The following is a 24,531-nucleotide window of genomic DNA, read 5'->3' on the forward strand; positions in this document are numbered from 1 at the left end:
TACAGACTGTGCAGTGGACTATCTGCAGGTTGTGCACATGCACCCCCATTGTTTTTTATAGGAGTGAGCATACACAGCCTGCAGAAATGGGTCCACTGCACTGTCCACACGCTGACTTCCATGGGTGACAGTGCTGGAACAAGGAGCATGGTAAGTCTAAAAAGCACATGCCCAAAATACCTGGGCCAGACCCACTTAGTTTCTGCTGCTTATAGGTGGTGACAGGTTCTCTTTAATGTGCAAACGGAAACCTAAGTGGCTCCTGCAACCAAATCTTCCTGCAGGTCTTTTGCAGTAATTTAAGGATTTTTGACCACCCTCCTCCTCAGTAATCTGATGGCAGCTAGTGATAGCTTCCTCTTTCTGCCACATCCAGAAACTGTATGTGACAGAAAGAGGAAGCTATCACCAGTGTTTTTAACTTGGAACATGTGAACTATGCTTCCAACAGGGTATCTCTAGGAACATGTAGTGCCTTTGTTATCTTGTTGTATTCTTTTCTGTGTTTGTACATGACTGATCACTTTGCTAAGGCTGGGTTCACATGGTCGGATTTACCGCGGAAATTCCGTGCGGAATTTCGCCGCGGCAAATCCGCATGCGGCTGCTAATCCCGGGATTAGCCAGCCATGTGGACGAGATTTCTAAGAAATCTGGTCCACACGGGACGGCAAATCCGCTGCGGCTAAGCCGGCAGAAGCCGCCGCTGCGGCGCGGATCTGCCGACCGCAGCATGTCCATTTTTTTCTACTGTGCCCACGCTCTCCTCTATGGGAGCGCCGGCCGCAGCGGAAGAGCGAGCGGCCGGGCCGCTTCAAAGCCGCCGCGGGTTTGGCAGTAGCGGTTCTCCCGGCAGCAGAAATCTAGCAGTTTTTCGCTGCGCCCAAACCGCGAGATTTCCGCCAAGAATCCGCCCTGTGAGAACCCAGCCTTAACGTTTTGGACAACTCTCTTGTCTTATCTATATTTATAACATGCAATCAAATGTCACAGTCAACAAAACCCTAGACAGTCCAGGTATTTGATGTCTTTTATCTCAAGCACAAGTGGTGTCCCTTGATTAGTTGCATCAGGTGTGCTTGAGACAACACTTGATTTAGAAATGTTTGTTCTTATCAGGCATTCTATTTAGGGGGTTGAATAATTTTGACACTGCAGTAGTCATTAAGAGTCGCATTTGGCTTTTGAATTTGGAGAAACCACTTGTTATATTAATTGTGTTTAGCTTTTTAAAGTTGTTCTTGTTTGACAATTTTTTTAAATAGCTGAAAGTTTGTAACATTGGCAAATTAACCTAATTTGCAATGGAGGTTGAATCATTTTGATTGCAACTGTAGTAAGAAGTAGTGAACAAATGGATAACAATATAACTATAGTGTCAGACTACACAATCTTTGTTCTGTCACCAATAGAACATATCATTGTAGTAACTGTATGTCAAATCTATCAAACTTTACAAAAGAAACAAAAAACATTCCCATTTTGCCCCCATCATCTTGATTCATCCTATAGAAAGAGAGGAAATTTGACGGTTTTGCATTGGTCTGTTAACATACGACATATTGCAGTTGGTGTAGTTCAACATATTGGCCACTAGAGTACAATAAACCAACATTTTTTTTAACCTACAACCTATTGTAGTTACTACAACGATATACATCTACATAGTAGCTGTAGTTGATTGTAGGGTGATTTTTAATTAAAGGTAACCTGCCATAATGAAAAAACAATCCAATCTCCAAGCTACATATCATTAATCAGGAGGAGTTAAGCTTATTAATATATAGTTTTGTGGGAAAATATTTATTAGGATCTGTAATTTATTGATGTGAACCTCAGCTCATTCTGGGTTTATTTTGCGAGATCACCTTTTTCAGGGTAGGTGTACTGCTTATTAGGCAGGTTGGTTACTTTAACATCAGACATAGGTCCTGTCCCTTTCTTGTCTGCTGCTCTGATGTGTATCTCATCTCTTTGTCCCCTTTCTAGTCCTTGTTGTCTCCATTTCATACTGGTCAGACATGATGTTACATTATGAAGCCATGTGCTCAAATTTGTTTTTCTGTCAAAATATTTTTATTAGAGTTTTTAAGTACAAACAGAATAATTAGCTTTAATTTCAAAATCCGATCACAATTGGACCTTCAATATCTATGCAGTGTACGAATGTCCAATAACTTTTCCCTTAATAATAAAGCCGTTCATGGAATAAGGCAAAATAAAGTTGGGTGATATTTCCTCACATCTCTAAGTCTGTTATTGTATTTATAACCAACATGGTTCCAGACAAGCTGAAAAAAAAAATAATTAGAGATGAGCGAGCATACTCGTTAAGGACAAATACTTGAGCGAGTATTGTCCTTTTCGAGTACCTGCCCGCTTGTGAGAAAAGAGACGGGTGCCAGCGGGGGAGAGCGGTGGGTATCAGGGGGAAGATCTCTTCTCTCTCCCCTGCTCCCTCCTGCTCACTCCTGCAACACAGAGCTCACCCCTGCCGGCACCCGAATCTTTTCTCACGAGCGAGCAGGTACTCGAAAAGGACAATACTCGCTCGAGTATTTATCCTTAAAGAGTATGCTCGCTCATCTCTAATAATAATATAAATAAAAAACTCTTGATAACTATCCTCATAAACATTTGTAAACTATTTCACCTCCAAAAAGCGATCCCTGATGGGGATCTCCTACGAAGAAGAAAAGAGTGATAGAGTAATGAAGAAAGGTACGAATAAAAGAGCAAGAGAAGAGAAAGGGAAAAGAAAGAAAGAAAGAAAGAAAGAAAGAAAGAAAGAAAGAAAGAAAGAAAGAAAGAAAGAAAGAAAAAGAAAGAGCCTCAACCAGTATAAGCACATTACCCTAGACATGCTAGGTAAGACCCAGTTCGCCAGCCACTGTTCAAACTCTGCCGACTTGTGAAACTCCAACCATGCCTCTCAAGTGGAGTGATAAATCAAGTATTTGTCATCATCCCTAGCCCTTAGCTGTTCCATGCGGCCGATTTCATCAGCGCCAACACCCAATTCAAATGTGACGGGGGAATCTGAGATCTCCAGAATCGATGAATCCCCATTCTCATGGCAAGGAGAAAAAATCTTAGACTATTCCTCTTGCTGGTGCCAATGGGCCCCAGCAGGATTGATAACATAGCAATTTTGGGAGAGAATGACAGAGAGCCCCGATTCAAGGTGTTGTATAGAGTCTCGATCTCCTTCCAAAGTCCAGAGATTTGTGGGCATGACCACCAAATGTGTGTGAACATACCTCTCCCTCCTAAGCATCTCCAACATAAGTCAGATACGCCTGGTTGAAACCTAGCCAAACGTGCCGGAGTGTGATACCACCTTGTGACAAGTTTGTAATTCAGCTGTTGATGGGTACATCTTGTGGGTCAGGAGCAAAGTCCCCCCCAGCTACCAAGATAGAGTAAACCGCGGAGATCTCTCTCCCTGGATGACTAGTGCTAACGTTTCCATTTAGTATTGTCAGCAATACACTCTTTAAACCAAGCAAGATTCCTTTGACGAGGCTCCTATATTCTCTTGAAACGCCACTAGGAAGTCGGGGCCAGTGCTTCCATATACACAGTCCAATATATCAAGAAAGAGAAGTTGCAGCAAGTATGGTGCAAAATATTAAAAGTCCATTTTATTCCTCCACATTTAAAATCAGCAGCGTTTCGACTGTATTAGTCTTTGTCAAGGTAAACGTATACTCATAGTGTATTCACATTTATACAAATGCTCACAATGCTGAAACATATCCAATGACAATCTTTAAAACACAGATGTATAATATCAGTTGTTAATTACCTCTCATTTACCTCTTTAGATGTTCCTACAAGTAACTGCTACCCTGTTTCCCTGAAAATAAGACATACCCTGAAAATAAGACATAGCATGATTTTCCAGAATTTTTGAGGATGCAAAATGATTTTTCAGGCTTTTTGAGGATGCTTGAAATATAAGCCCTACTCCAAAATTAAGCCCTGCTAACAGTTAATTTAAAAAGTCAATTTAAATAGTGTCCAGGCAGCTATACATGTAAAAAAGTTAAACCTTTTGGAACAAAAATTAATATAAGACACTATCTTATTTTCGGGGAAACACGGTACATGCATGGAGCCAAAGCTGGGATCCTATATACCCCTCACCCATAACATGGTGACCGCTGGCGTTCTGACCCCTCCACTGCGCCTGTGCGAGAATTTTTTGTATCTCTCACGTTACCCCCTTTCCAAGTGGTTATTGCGCCTGCGTGACGAGTTTCTTTCAGACACCGCACAGTCCTATGAGTTCCGATTCTGAAATAATTAATGATTATAACATTTAATTATTGTTCCAAAAAAAATAAAAAATATAGTAATGTAACGGCCAAGAAAGGCATCCAGGCCCCTCTTGAACTCTTTTATTGAGTTTGCCATCACCACGTCCTCAGGCAGAGAGTTTCATAGTCTCACTGCTCTTACAGTAAAGAACCCCCTTCTGTGTTGGTGTAGAAAGCTTCTTTCCTCTAGATGTAAAGGGCGCCCCCTTGTTACCGTCACAGTCCTGGGTATAAACAGATCATGGTAGAAATCTCTGTATTGTTCCCTGATATATTTATACATAGTTATTAGGTGACTCCTCAGCCGTATTTTTTCTAAACTAAATAATCACAATTTTGATAACCTTTCTGGGTATTGTAGTTCATCCATTCCATTCATTACTTTAATTGTCCGTGTTTGTACCCACTCAAGCTGTGATATGTCCTTCTTGAGTACTGGTGCCCAAAACTGTACACAATATTCTATGTGTGGTCTGACCATTGACTTGTAAAGAGGAAGAACAATGTGCTCATCATGTGCCCCTAGACCTCTTTTGATGCACCCCATGGTCCTTTTTTTTATTGTGTCCACTTTGCACTCTGAATCATATGTATCCAAAATTCTACAGCATGCATTGCTGGGTTAATAAGAGTTTGAGCATTCTTCCTTTGTTTGTTTAAGTCTATCAGTGTGGTGAAAGTGCTAATTCATATTAGACTCAATTCACATTCATGGCTCTGTTAGTAAGATAGCACAGACTGGTTTGGCAGATTTGTTTTGATACAAATCCTAATGAATCTTCAAGGATCCTAGTGACTTATAATTATGTCAGCTTATATTTTTTTTAACAGTAAGAAAATCGCTGAAGACCTGCAATTAAAAGCAGAAACTGAGTTGAATGGAAAAGAGAGCTATTATGAACAGAGGCTTATTAATGCAAGCAAGACCACTATCAATATACTGCTTAGACCTTTTCAACTTATATATTCCATTTTTTTCACTACTCTTGTCTTTTTAGACATAACTATGAGATCTATTCATCACAGTTATGTGATAAAAAAAAGTGGAGCCTTGTGCCTGTTTTATAATAGTCTGTAGCCATTGAAGGAGATGTTTAGAGTACAGGTGCTCCCCGACTTGCGAACAGGTTCCGTTCCGGGAGCCCGTTCGCAAGTCCGTTTTGTTCGCAAGTCGAACAAATGGTAGTATGGAGGGGATCGCCGGTGAATCCCGCTCCATACAACGTCGGGAGCAGGCTGTTCTTACAGCGGGCACCCGGCGGCAGCAGTTCCGACGTGCCACGCCGCTTGTCAGAACTGTTAACACTTTAAATACCGCTCTGACAGCGGTATTTAAAGTGTTAACAGTTCTGACGAGCGGCGCGGCTCGTCAGAACTGCTGCCGCCGGGTGCCCGCTGTAAGAAACAGCCGGCACCCGACGTTCAGGGGGCCCGTACAGCGTCCCACGATGAGATCGTGGGACGCTGTGTGGTTGCTAGGCAGCCGGGGACTCCTGAAAGGCCCCAGGGCTGCCTATGCAGAGTGCCTATCAAGCGCACGGCTTGATAGGCGCTCTGCATAGACAGCCCTGGGGCCTTTCAGAAGGCCCCCGGCTGCCTAGCAACCGCGATGTGACCGGACAGGCTTCTATCAGGCTTGATAGAAGCTTGTCCGGTCCCTGCACAGCATGATGTAATGCCATAGCATTACATCATACTGTGCTGTACAGATAGTTCGTATCTAGCGAAATTCGTAACTCGAATGTTCGCAAGTCGGGGACTATCTGTATTGTGTCAAAGATACATTTCACATATCACTAATATGTCACCGATGTAACCTCCTCAAAAATAAAGACCTAGGAGATAATAGGTATGTATGTACCCTACCATTACTGTCAGCTCTGCTCAACTTGTGACAGTATTAAAGGGGTTGTCCGGGTTATCGGTTTTACATAAAGGGTTTCCCATGCAGTAAAATAACTAGCAGGAAGATACTCGCCTCTCTCCGTTCCCGCTGTGTCCCGCATGGTGCGAGTTCCTCCACGCCCGTGTTTGTTTACAGGCTGCAGTCCCGCCCGGTTTGCATATTAGCCTCTTATTTTCAAGCTCAGTACTATGGAGCAATTCCAGCAACCTCATTGGTTCTGATTCACAATTCCAGCAACCTGATTGGTTGTTTGGGTTCTCTGATTCAACCTGATTGGTTGTTTGGGTTCCCTGATTCAACCTGATTGGTTGTTAGGGCCGAGCGTGAGAGTAATACAGATATATGCGCCCAGTTTACGGGATATCACTGGCGCTGCAGCCAATAACACAGCTGAACAATTGTTCGCTGAGCTCTGTTATTAGCTGCAGCGCCTGTGACATCCCATTGGGGAAGCTTATAAACTTGACATCACAGGGGAGACTTGGAACAGCCCAACAGGACACAGCAGGATGCAGGATAGGGAGAGGTGAGCATCTTCCTGCTAGTTATTTCACTGCAATGGAAAGTCCTGTAAGTTAGAACCCACAACTCGAACAACCCCCTTAATATATATATATATATATATATATATATATATATATATATATGCCCCATTATATATTGCACATGCAACAGATGTATAAAAAAAACACAACAAAATATGATTTTAAATGTGAGAAGTGTAATGTCATCGTCTTTCGGATGAGAATCTTAAAATACATTTTTACATAACAGAAGCTGTTGCGGATGTGGAGAAATATTGTGGCTCTCTGCTGGCATTGTGAAGTAGACAGCTGCGTAGTGACAGGATGGAAATGATTATGTCTTATGATCATGCTTTTTAATCTTCTGTGACAAAACATTAAGTCTTGCAGTTTACCTCTTTATAAATAGCAATTGTTCATTTACAAGATGAGATGTATTTTCTGTACATTTCTACTGTTCTGTATCCTGATGTATAAATATTTGCTTTTCAAGGCAATGTATAAAAGTGGTTCGGTGATCTCACTTTGTGAAATGTGAATAGAAAAGATCTAGTACAAATTATGGTAATTGGCAGAACCTAAACAGAAGTACCCAATGTTCAAATGCCCTGAGGTTATTTCCTCCCACGTGAATAAAGTAATGAGTTTACTTTTCAAGATCTCTTAATGTGGTTTTAAAATACAAATCGTTGCCAAATGTTGACATATGGAGGAGCAAACTGTATATGTGAGTAGGATGAAAAGAATATATGCAGAATCTAAATAATGCTATTAAATTGAAGAACTGTAAATGCAAGATGAACAGAGCTTTTACCAAACACTTGGGTTTCAGTTATTACCACTAGAAGTATAGGAAACCTATAGATCCATTTACATATTTCTCATCATAGACCTCACATTAATGCACACTCTTTGTAAAAAAAAATTAAGCACTAAGTAGTTGTCATTTAGCTGCAAAACCCGGCATGCAGTTACATGCCTGTTGTAGCAGCCATATTGTCCCCTATATTAAAATAATTAGGTCACTCACCTCCCTCATGGTCCAACCGCGCCTTCCGTCCGCCTCCTGGACTCTTCTCTCTGACGTTCAGCGATATGATGCAGGCGATGCGATGACATCATCCACCAGCTTCACATAGAAGACGCTGGGCAGCAGAGCAGACGCAATTAACTTGTGGAGGTGAGTTTACTTCCATTGAAGGAGGTGGTGAGTTCTCCTTCAATGGAAGTGTTTAAACAAAGGATGGACAGACATCTGTCTGGGATGATTTGGTGAATCCTGCACTGAGCAGGGGGTTGGACCCGATGACCCTTCCAACTCTACCATTTTATGATTTTATGAACTTCAAATTCAGCCAGAGGATCAGCGGGCCGTGACAGTGGCCCAGTGATCCTAGGCAGCAACTCAGATCCCTGGTACAGCCCTGCATGCAGGCAGCAGAATTGCATTTAGGAAGGGGTGCCGCCTGATGTAGAGTCGTCATCTCGCTTCATAGATGGGGCACCCTTGATATTAGAGCTACTTAATGTGAGTGCAATGCTAAACATGGACAAAACATGGAAAAGTAGGGATATTGATATAGCAACTAAATGCAGGATAGTGCAAACCACCGTTTTCCCCATAACCATGTATGGATATAAAAGCTGGACTGCGCAAAAAGCTGATAGAAGGAGGATTGATGCGTTTGAGCTGTGGTGCTGCAAAAGCTGCTGCGTATGCCCGGGACGGTGAGAATAACAAACAGAGAAGCCCTGAATCATGTAAGATGCGATATATCACTGGAGGGCAAGATGACCGGGGTCAGACTCATGGATTTTGGCCATGTAATGTGGGCAGAGTCAATAGAAAAATCTATAATGCTTGGACAGATCAGTGACAAAAGAAGATGCGGCCGCCAAAGACACGATGGCCGATACTGTCAGAGCTGATACTGGCACGGATATCACACAACTGAAAGAAGCAGTGCAAAACCGAAAAACATGGAGGGAGGGAGCCTTCAGGGTCGCCAAGGGCCTTGAATGACTAAACGCCTAACAACAACAACAATGTGAGGCAATGGTGGAACTTAATTAGTGACACATTTACTAAATGTGACTCACATTTTGCTGATATTTACGCCATTAATGACCAGCCTATGCTGTGCCTTAAGGACTAAGCGATTTTCATAGTCATATTGCAAGAGCCATAGCTCGTTAACATAGCCATTTGATGACTTGTTTTTTTGTGGGAAAAGTTGTATTTTTTTTAATGGGCACCACTTTGGGGTACATATAATGTATTGTATAACTTTATTGGTGGGGAAATAGAAAAAAGACCTCCAGAAATTCCACCATTGTTCTTTTGGTTTTGTTTTCACAACGTTCATCATGTGGTAAAAATAACATGAAAACTTTATCTTGATCAACACAATTACTACGATACCAAGTTTATATAGATTTTTTTATTTTTGTACTACTTTAGCACAAAAAACATCTTTTTAAAGAAAAAAAATTGAATCTGTACCGCCGCATTCTACGACCCAAAACATTTTTATTTTTTCAGCAATAGAACTGTGTGCAGTCTTGTATTTTATGGGAACAGTTGCAGATTTTATTGGTACCAGTTTGAGGTATATGTGACTTTTGGATTGCTTTTTAGTGCATTTTTGGGAAGCAAATGAAAGGAATATAGCAATTCTGGCATTACTTTTTAAAATTATTTGTACAGTGTTCACTACATGAGATAAATAACAAAACATTTTAATTGTCAGGGTCACTATGAATGCGCTAATACCTATTATGTGTTGCTTTTTTACTAAATTATTTTATCCTTTTAAGAAGGATTTTTGTGGGAAAAATGTGTATTTTTTAAAAACTTGAGTTAAAAAAAAAAAGAAAAAATTTAGCTTTGTAGAACTTTTTTGACATCACTTTTTAGCCCATCAAGAGGAATCAAAGATGTGATTGTTCAATCGCTAGGATAGTACACTGCATTACTTATATAGTGCATTCTACAATGCCTATAACATCAGCTGATTAGACTTTGCCAAAGGCGGGGTCTAGTAGGCTGATTTACATGGCAGACATGAAGGGCTTTGTCAGGCCACCGACTGCCATTGGTAATTTGTGATCACATTGTGAGGTGCAGTTGGGAGACAGGAGGCGCCCCCCCTTCCCCTTTCATCTGCTTATGTGCTGCAATTGCTATTGATTGTTAAATTACCAGAATCTCAGGTTTCTCCATTCCTGACAGTCAGAGCAGGGTCCTGGCTGACAGCTAAGCCACTGCCTTAAAAAAAATGTATGTGCAGGTTTAAAGCCCATTAGTTCCCACCATAGAATGGCGTATTGTCAATCATTAAGCAGTTAATGCCACCTTTGTCACGAAAAAATACTGGCCATGGTAAAAAGGGGCGTGTCGGGAGGGGCATGGTTTGAGGGTGTGACTTATCGTGGCATATTTTTTCTCCTTTATCTCCTGGATCCCGTCCAGCAACTGTGTACATGTGCGGGATCCAGGCCAGCGTCTTCCCACGAGATGACGTTTAGTGTGAATCACACTAAACATCTACTCACGAGAACACGCTGCAGTCTACAGACACTCGCATTACATACAATCTACACACAGGCGCGTGTGACATCCCCCAGAGAGGCCCCAGCATTAATAGTGACATTGCACAGAGCAGCCCCAGTGGTAATAGTGACATCCCACAGAGCGGCCCCAGTGGTAATGGTGACATCGAGCCTTGTGTGGCGCAGAGTGTAAGCTCTCGCCTACGACCTGAAGGTTGCAAGTTCAATCCCTGCATGATTCAGGTAGCCGGCTCAAGGTTGACTCAGCCTTCCATCCTTCCGAGGTCGGTAAAATGAGAACCCAGCTCATTTTACCCAGTGTTAATAGTGACACCACACAGCGGCCCCTGTAGTAATAGTGACATCCCACATTTTACCCAGCGTTAATAGTGACACCACACAGCGGCCCCTGTAGTAATAGTGACATCCCACAGTGGCCCCAGTGTTACTAGTGACATCCCACAGTGACCCCCCTGTAGTAATGGTGACATTCCACTGTCACAGATAAGAGCTGTGGTAGAGGATCCAGCTGCTGGCACCCCTTAATTGTTTTTCAGGGAAGGGCTTTAAATATAAACCCTTCCCTGAAAAACAATCCAAACTGGTGTAAAAAATTTAAAAAAATACTCACACATCCTGTCTACGCTGTCCCCGGCTCTACACTGAAAATCTTTCAGCAAGCAAGAAGTTCTTTCAATGAATGACAGGCGAGAGCTGCCTGAGCATGGCTGAGCGCCTCAGCCAATCAGAAGCAGCTCTTTCAGCAGGCCGGGATTTTAATTCCCCAACTGCTGAAAGAACTTCAGTGCAGAGTCGGGGACAGCGGAAACAGGATGAAGAAAGGTGAGTATGATTTTTTAAAATTTTTTACACCAGTTTGGGTTGTTTTTTTGGGAAGGGCTTTAAATACAAACAATTAAGGGGTGCCGGCAGCTGGATCCTCTACCGCAGCTGTCATCAATGACAGCTGCGGTAGGGAATTCTTTATTTCCCGCGGGAATGAAGAACTCCTTTGCCGCATCTTTCACATCCATCTGTGACAGGTGCAGCAGGGAATTCTTTATTCCCTGCGAGGATGAAGAAAACATCTGCCGCATGTGGCAGATGTGTTCTTCATCCCCGCAGGGACACGGCAGCCGGACCAAAATAGGCCTGTAATAAGCCCGTTAAAAAAAATACAGGCACCGGCCTGGCGGGAAAAATACCGGCCAAGCCGGTGAATTACCGACTGGTTGGCAACCCCACCTGGTACCCACAAAACTCTAGTTATGCCCCTGGCTGTGATAAGCATATGTTATTTTCTCTTATTTGTTTTGTCAGTCTGGTTATTCCTATAGGGAATGATTAGTGACAGGCACAATAGGAAGGATAGCTTAGATAGATCTTCAGCTCTTTGGCCTGATACAACACAGCCTGCTGCAGAAGTAGGACGGGTTATGTGCTTATTTATCTGATGATGACTGAGAAGGTACTTTTCATTCTTCCAATGTGTTCCCTAAACAAAGTGAGCAGATACAAATGACTGAATGTATTTAAGGATCTATTTATAATATTGTGTGCACTGCATTTTTTCAGTATGTTATGGTTTTTATTTAATAGACAATCCCTTTAAGTTGTACAATTCAATACAAAAACATAGAAACAAACCATTTAAGAAATACAACCCAAATTAATATCGGTTATCTTCTTGATAGTCTTGCTACAGCTATGTCTACTACTTTATAGTCTCTTAAGAGGTGCAACTAGCAGCCATGGACTTTGTTAAGACTTAAAAGATTAGGAGCACAAGCATCACCCCTGAGCCAAAAATGAATGAATAGCTAAGGGCTATGTGTCATTGGCTGAGCGCTCAGCCAATAGCTAAGCACTAGCTGCTATTGGCTGAGCCCTCAGCCAATCAGCACAGCCCTTTGAGGAGGCAGGGATTTTTAAATCCCCACCTGCTGAAAGAGCTTCATGGCAGTGCAGGGGAGCCAGCCGGAGGATGCGTCTGAGCGCCGCAGAGGTGAGCAATTTTTTTTTTACATTTTTTTTACACTTATTGCAGATTATCGGGGAAGGGCTTATATTTCAAGCCCTTCCACGATAATCATACAGCCGGGCTTGGCACAAAGCAGTGCTTTTAATGGGATTGGCAGCAGTGCCGATCCCATTGAAAGCAATGGGATAGAATGCCGAGGACTCCTTCATCCCTGTGGCAGAGGATTCCTTCATCCCTGCGGTCCCTTATAGTGGACACTTTGTGCCACCATACTGTTATAGTGGCCCCTTTATGCCACCACACAAGTGATCCCTATGTTCCCTTACACTTTATACTAAAATGTAAACAAAATACAGTGCTCCATAGTACACAGGGACTCCAAGTGTAATAAGAGAGAACAAGTAGTACTAAGAATCTTGGTACCTGTTGCGGTTGTGCACAATACAATGCAGTAATGAAGCTGTAAGCTGCAGCCTTCCCAGATGGAATGGTAGATACCTCCGTGCATATAATACATTTTAGAAAGTGGGGCATTGTGGCACTGCTTCCTCAGAAATGACATTACTGCAGTTTGCAATTCTTCTTCCACAGTTGTGACTCCAGTCATATTTTTCCTAGAGTGGTAGGTGACTTTAACAAATATCCTACTCCTTTAGAGAAAAATATAACTACAATAACAACTGTGGAAGAGCAAATAGACCCAGTAACAGACGTAGTATGTAGAAGAAGAATTGCAGCCTACAGTAACATTTCATGCTTTAACAGGAAGCAGTGCCATGATCCCCCCTCTTTCTACACTGTTATTGTAGCCCCAAAGTAATGGTACCACACCCGCTCTGACCAGTATCTTCACATCACTCACATTATCTTCTTTCACAGTGAGCAGTCCGACTCCTCCTCCGACTCATTCAGCACTGAGAACAGGAGACTCAGGCAGCATCAGTGGAGTGAAGATCTCACTGTGAATGCAGATACTGGCCCAAGTTGTTGTGTGGGAAGTAATTACAGTGGCAAGGGGGAGGGTCTATGAGTCCCCATAGCTTAGGAGCCTGGTTGCAATTGCAACCTCTGCGACCCCTATAGCTATGCCACTGAGGAGTTATCCTTGTATGTGCTAGCAATCCTCTTCTTATAGTACAACATAAACAACATAATGGATTGTAGATGTGTTAGGTAAAGAAACAGACAAAATACCTGCCTGAAAATGATAATTACTAAAGGGCAGTATACTTCAATGCTGGTCATAGCCCAGGGGCATATATAAACCTCGTGGGGCCTCATACCTAAACTCAAAATTGCCCTCACCCACCAAAAAAAATGTATTAGCGACAGCACAACTATAATGTGGAGGGCTTAGACAAGGATTCTCTGAATAAAGCAGTCAACATATAATAGTCAAATAGCAGCTCTACCCAGTGATAGTGATTACAATACAGTTACTGCCTGTGATCACAGGTAGCATCTGCTTTGATTGGTCGGCCATTTAACCCTGGACCCCCTTCAGTCCCATTAGCCTCGTAGCAGTTGTGTGGTTTGCCTACATAGGGGGCACACTACTACCATAGCCCTTGCTATGTGTGGTGTCTGGAAGTACTAACTGCATACGTGAAATATCACTGTATCAACCTAAATACATAGGTCTATGATGCATATGCTCCATTACTAGACATGGAGTTGTGATAAGTATGGTGTGCTGACATGCCAGAAGTCGAAGTATGCATGCCTCCCTATCCCTTGGCAATAACAATAGAACACAATAGTTCAACAAATAAAAACTTGGTAAAATTTCTACAACTATGAATGACTATTGAAAGTGAACATGACATTACTGATGCCGCAGTACAAACCACTACACTAAACCACATCTCTATATATACAATGATGAAAGTATTACTGGCAGATGAGTACGCAGTGGTCAGGTTTAAAAGGAAATAATTCAGGATTTCAATCATTTCAAACAATATCAATATAGTGGAAACATCTGTTCTTTGCACACATGCTATGACTACAAAACATCTTGTTGTTTTGTTGTTACTGTACTCAAGCCATTGGGGTATGCTTCATTGTGGTAGGAATGCATAATGGTGTTAAGTGCACCACCGTAGGCCCACAGCAGGAAACGTAATGGAGAGAATGTATTTGTCACCCAGTTTAAGATGGAAAAGATATAGTATGAATTTTTCAGGTTGTCCTCAGATAGCTTAGGTGAAACTACTTACATTGCTGAGGCAGGTACTATGGTACCTTGTCATCACCAGAAGCTAGGGGTTTGACAGGGCTTGCATGGACGAACACCCCTAGCTCCCGATTGGTGGAATTATTGAAGGTCCTAGCAGCATGTGTATAGATTTATTTTTGCCTCCCTTGGAGGGTTAGGGATAGGGTTCGTTTTCATGGTAGGCTTACAATGAAACAAACCCTAACCGTAACCCTCCATCCCAGGCAATCCAGGCTGCTAGGAGTTTGCCGGCCATTTCACCTAATCTCCCTTGCACCCTGTAACCCCCAGCCACTAAGCTCGCCCGAGGCTCTCGCCCCTACATTTCTTCCTCTGCAGACAGTGTCCCCACTGCAGCCGCGCATACCCCCAGCTGAAAGCGGCTTTCTTGCCAGCGCCCCAGAGGGCGGACCCCCACTCCGTGTTTCACTACAGAGCGTGGTCGGCAGCAGGGAGCCCACAGTACCGGGGGACAGTGACTGACAGCCAGCGCCAGCAAGGGAAACTTACACAGAGGCCGGGGAGGACAGTCACACGGCTGCCGAAATGACAGACAGTAGGAGGACAGCAGTGGGGCACCCACTGCAGCCATGCATACCCCAAGCTAGAAGCGGCTTCCCCACCGGCGGCCCAGAAAGCGGACCCAGAAATCTGTGTTTCACCGCAGAGCGCGGTTGGCAGCAGGGAGCCCACAGCGCCGGGAGACAGTGACTGACAGGCGCCGCCCGCAGAGGGAACTTACACAGAGGCTGGGAAGGACAGTCACATGGAAGGACAGCGGCGGGGAACACACAGGGAGAGCGGCTCCGTCACATGGCACGGCGCTGGCCAACACAGTGACAGAGAGGCCACAACACAGGCCAGGCAAAAATCCATCCTAGAACTTTCGACAATTCAACAAATCGGGAGCTAGGGTTGTGGCAGGGGTGTCCCTTCCATGCAAGCCCTGTCAAACCCCTAGCTTCCGGTGGCGACAAGGTACAATAGAACCGCTGAGTCATAAAAATTCTGCAATTAATGCAGACTAGGTCTATATGGCAGCTTTGGTTGTGTTACAGCTCTTTGTGGCCAAAGGTCACATTATGGTCTTGCTACATCACGTCCTAGTGTAAATGAATGCAGTCACAGTGTGACTAGTAAGTTACCGTGACCTGACAACTGCAAGAAATCCACAAGGTTTGTAGTTCTTGTTATTGTCGGGTACTGGCAAATTGTAAATTGCAATGCGCCCACATTGTAGCAGGACCACAGTACAAAATTTAGCTATATGATGTGTGTGGTAGGCAAAGTTATTGTGTACCACTAGCCTAAGGCCGGGCTCATATGAACGGGTCAGATTTCGCTTGCGGATATCTGCAGTGGAAGAACTGTAGGTGATCAGGAAAACGAATTGCGAATGGTTGATTATGTTATGGTTTTCCACTCGAATGTACAAGTATGGACAGTGTATTGTCTGGGGGAAGAACACATGCAAGCAGGGAATGACATTAGAAGTAGCCCAACCGCCTGGAAACACCCTTCTATTGCTCAGGTGAAATTCCCTTGTGCTGTCGTGATGAGAGCTGTTCTGAGAGCCTTCAGAATAAGATACTGCACCTCAGGCTTGGCTGGTTTATACTATTTATTTTGGAAGTAGTAAAAAAACCACTTTAAAAAAAAATTCTTGTGGAGGAAGAGGCCAGAAGGATATGCGGAGCTTGCAGACAGCATTCTGGAATGGTGTGTTGCTCCCTTGTCTGCCCACAAATTCCTGCTTTCTTTATTCCATATTGTATCTGGTCTCCTAGAAACGTGCAAGCGAATCCGCGTCCATGTAAACTGCGTTAATTGTTAAATGCATCCATAGAGATCAATGGAGACCATACATGTGGCATCCGCAAAAAAATAGAGCAAGCTGCAATTTTTTTTCCACTCTCGGAATCCACAATTCCTACCCGCATGTGTGAGCCAGTGAAAGTCCATGCCTTTCAATGCCCACGTATTACTCAGTATCCTCCGCGTGAATGGTGATCGCGGAATCCGCAATTGAAATTAATAGTGTGAGACCAGTCTAAGTCAGAGAAGCAAGAAATCTACAGAAGTTTGATGGAAGAAGTCTGACAACTCGTACACTGTGATTTATTGAACTGAGTTATAGGTAATGAGACCTAATTATTTTATTTAGAGCCCAGGCAGGTAGGTATTTATTTAATGTTTATTTGTATGTGCTATATGCTCAAAGGGACTGAACTGTTTGTTTTTGACTTTAAACCTGTGAAGGCTGTGAAGTGTTATTGCCCTCCCCCACAAGCACAGATACCAACTCTACAGAGTGATATATGTAGTACCACAGAGTTGGGGTCCCACCGCACCGCTATTGCTACCTAGTGTAAAGAGTGTATATATATTTGTAAATCTGTGTAATTATGTTAAATTATGTTAAAGTGTACCACTTTAAATGGTCAATGTTGGGTTAACTTCTGGTGTTCCTACTACCTAAGACTGAATGACAATGCAGAATACACCCTAACCTCTCGCATCTGCCAGTCACTCCTAGCTAGCCGGGGATTGGATAGTTAGATTTCCCCTACCTTAGTTTTGGTGGAGAACAAAAAGTATAAAAGGTAGAGAGTAGTCAGAGTTAGTCAGTCCATTCTAGTAGTCTAGCTAGCTCAGCAGAGTCTGAAGGAGACTGGGGAGAAACAAGGAGACCATCTTTACTAACAGCCAGTGCGATGAGAAGGAAACATCAAGTGTGAGTACTAACAAGCCAAGTTTATGTTGGAAAGTTGACAGAGGAGAGAGAGAGATAGAGTGAGAAAAGAGAAGAAAAATAGAAGAGCAAAGGAGACAGAAGCAAGTCAGTAACTAATCTGCAAAACGCTAGTCAAAGCCAGGGATAAAAGCCAGAAGTGTTTTACTGCAATGTGTTACCACAGCCCCCCTGAGAAAGTATTTCAATGCAATGTCTACTACTGTAATTCAAAATCATCAATTACTTCAAATCAATGTGATTCCACAGTTACTGCAAGTGCATGTAAATTGTGTTTATGTACTGCAAGGTCCACAGTCCCCTCTATCCCTGCAATAAAGAGTTAAACTGTTATCATCATCTAAGGTTTACTTCCTAGAGTCTCTTTCCATCATCAACATACTGCACTGAGGTACCACACTTAATGCTCTAGAAGCAAGGACTACTAGCCCAGTATCCTTTATTTCTCCAATTTTTGTATTTTTAGTTTTTGTCCGGAATGGGTCCCTACCAATATACAGACTGGCGTCATGACAAACTAACACCTTCCCCTACCCAACTCCGCGGATAGCAGGCTATAACAGCTGCTTATTTTATTTGTTTTTTTACCACTTTGCATGGGGCTTACCGGCTTTGACCACAATTTTCCACGTTTTAGGGGAGCAGCAGAGCCACCATTGACAACCATCTTATTCCCCGCTGCTATACCTTTATTGTCAATCTGCGCTCGGTCTAGTCCACTGCATATACACTGATGTGTCAAAAGTCATGGGATAGCAGCATGTAAACTGATTATGAAATGGCGTTGTGAGGTTTTATATTGTGATTTTGATTGAACACTAGTCAGCGTGCTCATGGCAAGGGAATGTAAATGATCAGAGTTTGAACGAGTAATGATAGTGAGTGCCAGATGGATGAGGCATTTTATTTCTGAAGTTCTGTGGGCATTTAACATTCCTCAATCCATAATGTCACATGTGTACCAGGAAAACATTATAAAAGGCATTATCAATCACAGTAAACAACACAGTGTCCACTTGTGGAATGAATGCCACATCGAGTTGCTGCACTTCACTGGGCTAGAGGGGGTCCTACACGAAATTAGTTCCTGACGTATGACATTTAACACGTCAGTGTATGCAATGCACAGTATCGGTGTATATGTTTCACACATGCATGTATCAGTCCATATGTGTATGTGTAGTGATGGTGCTTAACACCAGATCCTGATGATTCTGATGTGCTGATTACTTGTTACACTTTTGGTTAGGATGGTTAGTAAAATAATACTTTATCACATGAGGAACCCAACCACACAGCGCCAGATTCTTAAACCCCCTTTAAACGAAATGACTCTCAGGAGCTAAAGTGCCCAACAGCCATCCCAGCGATGATCGCTTCTGTACTTTCACACAGGAGCGATCATCACACAGTGAGTGGAGGGGGAACTTCCGACCCGCCAGTCACCATTCACAGTAAACCACCAGTCGTTCACAGTAGAATGATTCCGTTTACACAAGCCAATGCAGCAACAGACCAACAACGATTTTTTGGTTTGTATGAAAGATTTGATCAGTGATTTATCACTGATTGTTCTTTCACTGATGTATTTACACCTAACAATTATTGTGTAAACCGCTCAATCCAACGAGTGGTTTGCATGTTAATCGTGCAGCGTAAAAGAGCCTTTAAGTATTCTCATTATGGGTAGTCTTCTAAATGCCTAGTTTGCTACCAATACTACATATAAATAACTCCACTTGAAGATATGGAATACAGATTTTACTGGTCACTTGAGGTTAGAATTTGTTGTTGATATGTGAGTAAATCACACAAAAAAACATCAGGCATGTAGTCATAGGTTAAGAAATTGCACTAGATTTGTGTTTGTCTGAAATACTGCTTGAGGTCGACATGACTGTGCCAGATCTGGATATTAAAGGTCTCTGTGGTATAAAAAAGCAACAAAGCTTCCCATTGTCGCACTTTGTTTCTACTTTAATGTTGGTTGTTTAATGATTCTACTCCCTCCTACACAATGTTAGAAAAATATCTTTTGGCTGAAATGTGGTCCGGATTTCATTGTAAGAGTACTGTGCAGGCTCTTCCCTACTATAAATGACACATCGTCTGTAATTACTAGTCCTGGCTTTCTTTTTTTTCAGACACTAAATTAAAAGGAGCTTTAGAGTGATGAACCACATCACATGTGAGGAGGCCAAAAATAAGTGGACAAAATGCATTGAGCAATATGCCAGGAAATGCAGACCATAAATATCACTGATTTATATAAGCTTAACAAGTGCTGCCTGCAGAATTTAGAGGTGAGCTGCATTCATATTGGCAACCAGACTCATGGCTTCAATGTACACAATTTTCTGTAGTGAAAGTGTATATCTATTATATAGTCCTTAATAGGGGGTTCTGACGGGCTTTGCCACTTGGGATCACCGCTGGCGGGGTCCTCTATCGGTGCGAACAGAGACGGAAAAAAACAGCTCTGTCAGAATTGCAGTGGCCCTGGATGGTAATACAGTCACAGCTCCTATTGAAATCAATAGGAACTGTGCCTGCAATACTAACTTGGGTCACTGCAATGTTGACAGAACTGATTGTGCAGCGCATGAAACTATGCCTGTTCACTGGAGCAGCTGCGCTTGGAGAAGCGCAGCTGCTCCACAAAGGTCCCCTGATCACTGAACACTGTGACAGCATTGTCACAGTGTTCAGTGATGAGGGGACTCCCCGCGGGGACGTAAGAATCCCCTGCCACAGTTGTCACAGCAATGGTATGAAGGCAACCCCCGCAGGGATTTTCGGGGAATCGCTTGAAATATAAGCCCTAGGCCGCCTGCAGACGAGCGGGTCGGATCCGGCGGCGAGAATTCTCGCCGCGGGACCCGACCCGAGCGCCTGCAGGGACGAGCGCGTACTCACCCGCGCCCGGCGGCCCCGGCTATTTCATGTGCCGGCTGACGGGCGGCCGGGTGAGTGACGTTTCTGTGCGGGGCTCTGCGACAGCGCTTCTAGGTGATGTATTTTTTTTCCAGCAGCTAGAGGTTATTTTCGGGGGTTGCCTTCATTCCATTGCTTTTAATGGGGTGGCAGCAGCACTGGCCCTATTGAAAGCAATGGGAAGAAGGCAACCCCGCAGCGATGATTTTTGGGGAAAGGGACCTGAAATATATGTCCTACCCCGAAAATCATCCCTAGCTGCAAAAAAAAAAACATAACTCACCTAGAAGTGCTGCCGCTGATTGGTCACAGTGCTCAACCAAACAGAGGCAGCGTTTTCAATCCCCGCACAGAAGAAATGCAGAAGAAGACTGCCGGAGACCACAGAGATGAGCCGGATAGAGCTTCTAGGTGAGTTATGATTATTTTTTTCTGCAGCTATGAGTTCAACGGAAGCCGTCTGTGTGGAACCTGCACAAAAATGGAACATGCTGCGATTTTTGCCTTCGCTCACAGAAACTGCATTTGGTTTCTGGAGGTGTGCAGGATGCAGCGGTATTCCATAAGATACCACGAACGGTATTTGGTGCGGATGCTGACCGCGGATTCCGCAATGTGTGGAGCTGGCCTAACTGTGGATATTGGTGTGTAATTGCGGGCTGATTTAAACCATTTTCTTTCCACTCAAAATTTACATGGATTTGGGTGTGGAATTTACTATAACTTGCGGTGTGGAATGCGGAAAATTCCACTTGTGTGAAAGGGCCCTTAAAGATCCCTGTTTACATGCAGTGATCACCATAATTTAGTTTGTGCTAAGCGCTCAGATTTTTTACATGTCGGACTCTTTTAAAGTATAATAACAGACATGATAAAGATCACCAAAGGTCATTCCTGTTCAGTATTAATAGATGTGATTGGAGCTACTTTAAAAGCACAAGAATTGTAACGTATAAACCCACTTATAGTCATTTCCTAAAGTTGCAAGAAATAAAACTGCAACACCGAAGCAATTCTGTAATCACCATATTGGCACTTGGATACAGTAACACTATGCTTTGTAAATGGTTAGGAAAATGCTGGAAACTTATTTTAATGTACTGCACTTACTATATAGCCCTCTGCCCTGAGCTGTTAGACTCTGATAACTAAATAAATGTCTTGTGCGCACCCTCCATGATCAAATACAAAATGGAGAAGAAAACATTTTAGAGATTTTCTTTCAGTATCTTTCCAGTTTTTCAACACTTGCTCAGGAAGAATGTGGGTGGGTGGATTGTGGTTACCTGTTCTTTAGAGTAACCAGCGTCACCACAAGAAAATTATAGACTAAAAATGCCAAAATATGCTGCTTGTGTTTCTATTTGCATAAGAAACACAGGTAAATATAACACATTGACCCTTGGTCATTTTCTATTTCTGGTAGAAAGTATAGTTACAATATTCTTTGTGAGCACTGGGATACTATAGTATCACTATTATCTGCATAGATTGGTTTATATGATCTATATTGACTGTTTTACATCAATATACTGACAGAGCACATACAGATGTATTAATATATTCTGGACCAGTGGACAGTATTCCCTCCTAGCTTATTGAGCAGAACATGTAAGGAGCTAATCAATAAGGGACTGAAGATTCCAAAACGGCAAATAAATATTGCTGTATAGCAACCTAATAATTCACTATCTAATGGACAGAGACACAGTGCCACATAGCGCCCAGCTAATATTGCATTTAGCTTCCAGATAAGTCACGGCAGCCCATAGAATGTGATTGAGAGATTAATGTCAACATTTCTAATAGTCTATGAAAGGACCAACTGCAGTTTTCTGATAGTCTAGTACAGTGTAAAGGTTAATTATAGCATCCCTGACTGACTGTGACAATAAAGTAGTTAATGCTAGTTATCTGGTGGTCTACATTGGTGTATGCATTCATGATAACATCCTTGTAGATGTAGAGTAGTTTAGGGGTTAACTGTAACATTCATTAAGTCTAGGCTAGGGAAAGGGTTAACATGAGCATCCCTTTTTCTTAGGGTAGTTAGAGGGTTAATGCCAACTTTCTTAGTTGTCTACTTTTTTGATGGTCTACAGTACTGAAGAAATTGATGCCAAATCCCTGGTGTCCTAGGACAGTAAATGAGTTTATGCTAACATCCCTGGGGTATATTGTAGTGTACTGCATCTCTGGTGTTGTAGGACAGTAGTGAGGTTAATATCTGCATTCCTTTTGCTCTAGGGTAGTGGAACTGTTAATGTCTGCTCCTTTGGTGGTCTAAGGCAGTGAAAGGGTTAATGTCAGCATATTGTGTTCTGCTTACTCTTTTTTCCCCAAACTGATCATAGAGAGCAGGGAATGGGGTGGATAGGAGGGAATTGTGCAACTTTATGTCCACTGTTCTTGTGTACTAATAAATTTCAAGCTGTATCTGTATAAAGACTTTTCTGACAGGGATCACCACATCACTTGCTTACCTACACACATTTATAGTCATAGGATGAAATTTTGGCTGCATGTGCCACCAGTAGAGGGTGCTAACTCCATATGGATTTTTACAGCAAGTATTGTACTCAATAAATCAGACAGAGAACAGGCTGGGAGTATGGGTGGGCAGAGCCTGGCTATAGGTGCACCCACTCTAGAACTTGCTGGGAGGTAGGAGCAAACACACTGTATAGGTCAGTAATACTGGCCAGCACGTTGGGTCCTGCACCTGCCACAGACTCTAGTGCCCAAGTTCTTACTGCTGTCTTGAACTGCGCCTGTCACATGTGCATCTCTATATGAGTCCATGTTCTTTGTGCCTGCGTGTTGACTTCTCACTGGTCTAATGCCTGTCACGGCTCCTCCACAGCTCTTCAGTAGAATCAGGGTTCAATCAGTGGGCTCTGCTCCTCTCTTTCAATGGCTCCACCCACCACACCCAATGCCCGTCTACTACTGCTTGTCTCCTGACCTGGCAGTGCCAATAAACAGAAGCACTGGAGGAGTCAAGGCAATAGGGTTGGTCAAAGCACCAGGAGTTGAAGCAAAACCCAGATCTTAAATTTTGCCCAAACAGGGCTTTTAAGAATTAAATGTGTAAAAGTAGAACATACATTTGTATATAGATTAGGAGCATTTGATGCTGGTTTATCAATAGTATACTATCATTTCGGCCTTTTTTACTTCATCTTCACAGGGGGTAGGGCAGATAAAGTCGTTCGCCTCAATGAGAAAATATCAACTCATAAGTAATTGATAAGGGTAACAATCTAAGGTTTCTCACCTAAATTACTGTTTATTGCTGAAATGCCAAAATGTTGTCTCTGCCATCCTTTGGTATTTTATAAATAGTAATGACACGTCTTTACCATATCTGTTCTGTAATGTTATTAGATGCAATATCACTAGAGCCAATGCATGATGAGATCACATGTGAGATTTTATTGAAACATACAAGGGAATAATGTAAAAGATGTGAAGTTTAGATCACCATCACTAAAATGTGCATAATGGAACTTGAATTTATTCCCTTTCTATGATCTACATTCATAATGAGGTGGTAATAGATTAGGAGAAGGTGTTACAGAAATAACTCTTTAAATGGAACCTGTCATGTACTTCATGCTGCCTACAGTGAGGGCAACATACAGTATTGGCAGGCATGCTGATTTCAGCAGTGTCACTTATGGGGTAATGTGCAGTGGTTTGAAGAACTGACAGCTTGTTTCTGCAGCTCCTTGCAAGAGATGAATCCAGCTTATTCATGAGGACCTAGTATCCCTGCCTATTGTCAGTCTTCTAGCTATTAAACTGTATACTTAGAAAATTGCCAATCAGGGATCATGGGTGGGTTAATAGGTCCTCATGAATATATTAGACTCATCTCTTGCTGGGAGCTGCAGAAACAAACTGTAAGTTCCTAAAAAACAACTGCACATTACCCTATAAGTGACAGACCGCTGCAATCAGCATGTATGTCACTACCTTATGTTACCCTCAGTGAGGACAGCATAAAGTGCATGACAGGTTTCCTTTAAATGTGCATAACTTTTACCACTAGCACAGCACTAGTAAGTGCAATAGCAACAATCATGCATTTATGAAATGTGTTTTATAATGTTTGTACACTATATTTGTGTAACTATGACATGCTCAATCATTACGGCACACATTGAACATATAGATGATTTAGTGAATAGGGAAACATATAAATCTTTACTATTGATTGATAAATTCTAAGATAATCTCCAGTCGCCTTTATATACTGTTGTGTAGGAACATCACTTAGCAGCTAAGCCTACAACATTTCCAGCTTTCAAATATGTACAGCTCATACACATAATCTAAG

General features: G+C 42.6%; 1 protein-coding gene across 1 annotated transcript in view; it reads right to left on the minus strand.

The window, feature by feature from the left end:
* Window positions 1-24,531, minus strand: part of LOC136573161 (bone morphogenetic protein 8A-like) — a 57,905-nt gene that overhangs the window by 32,640 nt on the left and 734 nt on the right. The window lies entirely within an intron of this gene.

The sequence above is a fragment of the Eleutherodactylus coqui genome, chromosome 1 (genome assembly GCF_035609145.1).
Source record: "Eleutherodactylus coqui strain aEleCoq1 chromosome 1, aEleCoq1.hap1, whole genome shotgun sequence".
In the NCBI taxonomy this organism is placed as follows: domain Eukaryota; kingdom Metazoa; phylum Chordata; class Amphibia; order Anura; family Eleutherodactylidae; genus Eleutherodactylus; species Eleutherodactylus coqui.